This window comes from Pelobates fuscus, chromosome 8 (genome assembly GCF_036172605.1).
Source record: "Pelobates fuscus isolate aPelFus1 chromosome 8, aPelFus1.pri, whole genome shotgun sequence".
Taxonomy (NCBI): domain Eukaryota; kingdom Metazoa; phylum Chordata; class Amphibia; order Anura; family Pelobatidae; genus Pelobates; species Pelobates fuscus.
Genome location: NC_086324.1, coordinates 7,076,040 through 7,082,237, shown reverse-complemented (window position 1 = coordinate 7,082,237; position 6,198 = coordinate 7,076,040).

Here is a 6,198-nt window from a genome sequence, read left to right as displayed (position 1 = left end):
TGTCTGAATCTTTTGTTTGCTTAAGAGTAATTGGCATAGAATTCTGGGAAATGTAGGCGAGCACACGTGATCCTCAGCCAGTCTGTCTACTTGATGACCTTTGTACATTTCTATATGGGAATTCATATTGTGTGGTGTCTTGTGTTGGGTAGTTTGATTCACACCCATCCATTTCCTGGCATGTCTGTTATTACAAAATACAGAGCGTTCTATCTACAGCCTGCATGTGTACATTTGGGGTGGGTGGGTGGGTGGATAGGTGTGGGGGGAGGGGAGGAGGGAGGGAGAGACTCCCTGCTTCTGGTGAGGGGGAGATATCCCAGTGACCAGGGCCTGGTCTAAATCCTGAGAGTGGGCTATAGTGCCAGTAAGTCTGTGCAGTGCGGCCATACTGTCCGGTTCCTGTAACAAGGGCCAGTGAGTCTGTGCAGTGCGGCCATACTGGCCCCTTCCAGTAACGAGGGCCAGTGAGTCTGTGCAGTGCTGCCGTACTAGCCGGTTCCTGTAACGAGGGCCGGTGAGTCTGTGCAGTGCGGCCATACTGGCCCCTTCCAGTAACAAGGGACAGTGAGTCTGTGCAGTGCTGCCATACTGTCCGGTTCCTGTAACAAGGGCCAGTGAGTCTGTGCAGTGCTGCCATACTAGCCGGTTCCTGTAACGAGGGCCAGTGAGTCTGTGCAGTGCTGCCGTACTAGCCGGTTCCTGTAACGAGGGCCAGTGAGTCTGTGCAGTGCTGCCATACTGGCCGGTTCCTGTAACGAGGGCCAGTGAGTCTGTGCAGTGCTGCCATACTGGCCGGTTCCTGTAACGAGGGCCAGTGAGTCTGTGCAGTGCTGCCATACTAGCCGGTTCCTGTAACGAGGGCCAGTGAGTCTGTGCAGTGCTGCCGTACTAGCCGGTTCCTGTAACGAGGGCCAGTGAGTCTGTGCAGTGCTGCCATACTAGCCGGTTCCTGTAACGAGGGCCAGTGAGTTTGTGTAGTGCGGCCATCCTGGCCCCTTCCAGTAACGAGGGCCAGTGAGTCTGTGCAGTGCTGCCATACTGGCCGGTTCCTGTAACAAGGGCCACTGAGTCTGTGCAGTGCTGCCATACTGGCCGGTTCCTGTAACAAGGGCCACTGAGTCTGTGCAGTGCTGCCATACTGGCCGGTTCCTGTAACGAGGGCCAGTGAGTCTGTGCAGTGCTGTCCTTTTAATGTTGTCCTAATGTTTATAGCTTCAGTGTTGGATCCTTGTTGATGAGTTGCAGCATTTTTATTATTATATGGACATTATTCACTAAAATTAGTTTTAAGGGATAATTCATGGCGGTTCAAGAAATTCAACACTTTCGTTAAAAACCACGGGCAAACTAGTTATCTCCAGAAATATATTACCCCATCATCACCCCAATATTAAACTGAAATGTGTATGTTTCAGAATATTATAACTTCTTACTTCCCATCCAGTCAGGGTTCTGTTATTAGAATTAGCTTGCATAATAAGTATGGTTGGCACTTCCCAAGTTAATATATACATGCAAGTGGGCATTTTGGGCAATTCAGTTGAATTTGTCGCTGAACGGCAATTTTTTAATACATTTGGGGCTTTTCCTTGTTTTGCATTCCAAGGCAGATTTAAAGCCTGCTGAATAACCCTGCTTTGTCCTAAGCATAGACTACAAAGGAAGGCCTATGCAAACATCTTAATAAATATAACATTTCTTGCAGTTCTCAGCTTGTCTCCTCCAGCGGTTTTGCCGATGAATGTGGATCAGCTATTCAGTCACAAGTTGCACTTGAATTGAGCCCAGAAATGGGAGCTTAATGGTATTGGGCCATTATTCAGAGAAAATGTAATCGAGCAGAAAGCCTGTTAATTTCAACTTGTAGAAGGATTCGTTATGCTATTTAAAATTCAAAACGGAGGCCGTGCTGCCGAGAAAATAATTTTTGCACGTTCCAGATTAGCATACTGCTGTTACCAAGAGGTAACCCTTAAATGAACGATGTGCTATAACCAATTAGAGACTGCCTTGGCTTTTGTTTACTGTAGATCAGAGACTAGACATTTGTAATGTCAGAAAATGAAGATATGCCCTCGGTGCATCTGCTGGGTAGCTCTAATTGTTCCCCATCCGTTGCCACCATCTGTAATCACAGCTACCCACTCTGGACCTGCTTGGCTGGACCCACTAACACTTCATAGATGTGTATTGGTCCATGCCAGCTTTAATGGCAAGACAATTCTGGGTGCTTCCTGAGAATTTGGATTTTGGGATGCTTCTCTTGTTCATTTGAACCACTTGATTTTTACGACCGGTGGTTTAACAATGTATCTTTCCTGGTACAATATTTTATAAATAAAACTAGGTGTTTTAATAATCATGTGTGACTTTTTTTTTTTTTTTTTTTAAATTATGCTTCATAAAAAAAAAAATACATTTTTTCCCTCCTGCTAGATTCTCCTAGATCCTTATTGGCTCCCAGCATCAATCACACTGTGGTTTTTTTCTCTCGAGTAACTGTATTTTGAGAGTTTTAATATTTTGATTCACTTCCAAGATGGCTGCCAAGATACCTCCAGCTCGATTTAATTACAGTGTAGCTAGATTGGGTAAATAACATTGATCTGTTGGGAATATGGTTTTAAATTGATTTCTGTAAAGAAAATTTCCTGTGGTACAGTGTTTTGAGTATCACTTGGCTTCTTTTGTATAAGTGCATGCTGAATATTGAGATATTTTATCACTCCCCCCCCCTCCCGTCCCCCACTTCCTAATCTGCCTTTTAATTAATAACTAATCCTTTTCCAAGTCTTAATCATGTTCACTGGGAACGTGTGGGCTGACCGCCATTTGTCTGTGGGTGTTAAAAATAGTAAAGTGATTTGTTCTAAGCCGTCCTTTTTTTTTTTTTTTTTTTTCTCCTGGCTAGTCAAGCTAGCATTCGTGGGTTCTGGGAGGGAAGGTTGTGCAGCCTTCCCAGGAGACCAGGATCAACCGCTCTCTAATTATCTGAATAGAGATCGTGAACCTGGATAAATGTCTAATCCGAGAGGCATCCTCGGGAATTCCTTTATTGGGAGGTTTAATTATACTTAATTAGCTTTTAAACCAGCCGAGAGTGTTGAATAAATGCAATAAGTGGGATTTATTCACTACATTGAGATTTGTTGTGAATTACAGTTTTGTAGACAAAATAGGCAAACTTAAAAAAAAAAATCAAAAACCACAAAACAAAACTTATAGCTCTCTTCCCATCTATGCTATGACAAACAGAGTTGGGCGCCAACTCTAATTTCCTGTTGGACATAATAAAATCAGGATGCCGGACGGACCTTGATGAAGACCAGGCAGGTCGAAATGTGTTGTGCTTTGTGGGTGACATTTAATTCTATTTATTTGTGTCCTTATCTGTTGTAAATTTACACAGCTTGTTTTTAGTTATTTACACTTTTTTAAAACTATTTTATTAAACTATGGCACTTACATCCATATCGGGATTCCTGCTTTATCCTATGTATTGAAAGAGTGGAACAGGAACCTACAGAGTGATAACTACAAGCCTGTGTAGTCCGAGCCTGCTATATATGGCTCTGAATATTGTGAGCTGATACTTGTTACCCATATCCCCACATATACACGTCTACAGTATTATGTTACGGACTCTGCTTTATGCTTTTAGGTTCAATTTATGAATCTTTTTATGTACCAGAAGGATCAAGAGAATCGGTATTAGTCACTTGTTTTATATGCACCCTGTTCTGTTTGTGAGCTGCACTGATTATTCTCGCCTTTTTTTTGTGCACATATGTGTATTGCTTGTTTTTTGCTATGATAACGATTACTTAGCATATAAAGGGATTATTCAGATTGTGCATATGTGCCTCATCCCTAATTCACTGCCAGAGTTTGCTGTAGATGACCTATGGTATAATAATGGATATGTGATGTGTAGTGTCTCGCTACACAGAGCGCAATATAGATTCCGTGCCTGGCAGCCATGTTTTGGATCCGGTGATTTGTTGCAAAAACCTGTCAGCACATTGAAAGAATTGAGACAGGCAGAGCACAGCTGCCATTTATCGTATTATCTCATGATGCCCCATCAAGTCCTCCTGAATCACTTCTATTTACCTCCTTTTTAAAATGTTATAAATCTGTATATAGTTAATGCATTAAAATAAAACATGCAAAATAGAAATCTCTCACATTTGAAGATCTCGCATTTGCTGCAGTGCAAAGTCAAGACAGACCGCATTGGCTGACCTCTCTCAGCCAAGCATTGCAATTGTGAGCGTAGGAATAAGCACAGAATTGATATCAGCCAGACTGGACAGCTGGGCGCTGGCTGATGACAACCCAGTGATGCTGCCAGAGGTGGGGTGACTTGTACAGCAGCAGAAGGGTTAATCTCCGTATGTGTGTGTGTACAGATCCCAGGGATTGCATGTACGTCAGATCACTGAATTGGTTATGGTACTTAGAGTCCCTGGAGTGTTGACATAAAACCTCATTGACTCAGTGTCTGGGGTCTCAATAAATGTGTGCCTGTCGATTTGCGGTTTATTTGTCTGCGTGGAGCAGGTAATACTGCACGGATTTCATTTTACTGCATTTCAACAAAATAAAAAGCAACAAGTTGTAACTTTTTTTTTTTATTCAGTTTTTTTATTTTTACTTCCGAAGTCTTTTGTTTCATATTGTACAATATATAAAAAATACAGAGTACCAAAAAAAGGGAAAAAGAAAGAATTCACAGTGTCTAAAGGCAGTGATTACAATCGGTCACATATTCTAGTACCATGGCAGGTTCAATTGCATAGGAAGGTACAGAGCCTTCAGCACGGAGCCCGCTAACTACCAGCAAGCTTTGCATAATGGAGGGGGAAGCAATGGACCTCATAACATCAGAGCAGAAACACATTTCTTAGTTAATGTCCAATGCTCAGCGCTGATGGGATGCATCATTATTACCATATAATGGGTCCAACATTCAATACTTCTATGAACCCCAATAATGTGGCTGAACCCCAGTGCTATCTGTGCAGCCAGCGGTAATTCTGTCCTGCTCTAAAGAGCTTACAGTCTACATTTAGAGTCTGATTTTTCTATACAATGATATATCAGAATAATTCCATGTTTGGGGTATAAGGCACCCGCAGGACCTGCTCATTTATCATGCACTGTTACAATGCCCTGGGCCATGGGTTCTCTATGTTGGTGATGAGTATGGCACTATGCGTACAGTAAATCACCAGGGTTCTCACACTTTGCCTCTAGACCCTTAATTGCTTCCAAGGAAGCAGTCCACATATTCACTACAGTCTGGCTTATGAGGGATTTCATGGAGATGAGGTAACAAGCTGCAGTGATGTGGGCTGCATTATAAGGCATTTTGCTAATCCGCCATGATTTCCTGCCGAAAATGCTGCGATATGAAAAACACATGGAGCGGCACGAAAAGGCAATGACTGTGACAGTCTAGGAAATGGCAACAAAGGGTTAATGGTCTGTGGAACAGTCAGGATCACAAATAATAAAACTGTTACCTTGTCTGATTTCAAAAGATCTTAACTTTGCTTTTATTAAAAAAAAAACATTTTAACTTGTTCTAGCAATCCCTATTTTGGTGTTGGATTTGGCTGTGCGCTGCGACTAGGTATGTCGGAATACGTTTTTATTAATGAATAAGGTGACGCAGATGGGGCAACATTATCCATTTGATGTCTGTGACACCGAACGTATGAATCGCTGCGGTTTGTTTCGGTGCTTCTGCAATCATTCCATACATGTGCATGATGGTCTCTAAGGGTTTATTCACTAAATCGGAGAATGTGAAGGATTAACAAACGTTTTATGTCTTGGCTACTGTGGTCTAATATTTGCAAACTCATAGTCCGTTCTCGTCAGTTCCTGTTTTAGGGAGTAAATCTTACTTATGACGCAGTTCCAGCTTTAATACCCGTCTCATTCATTCTCTAGCAGTGACAAATCGAGATGTTTGGGTCCTGATGCAGACACTTAGTTGCTCAATGGACAATGTGAATGGATCTGCAATGTACTAAATCTTATCATTCTCAAGAACTTTCTTACTCTAAAACACTATTAAACCTAAAGCAATGGTTCAGTTTTATTTCCTATCATTTAACTTAAGGCGCGAGGGGTGGGCAGTGGTTTAGATGGTTTAGAAATCTGCAGTCTACCGTTTTCATGGGA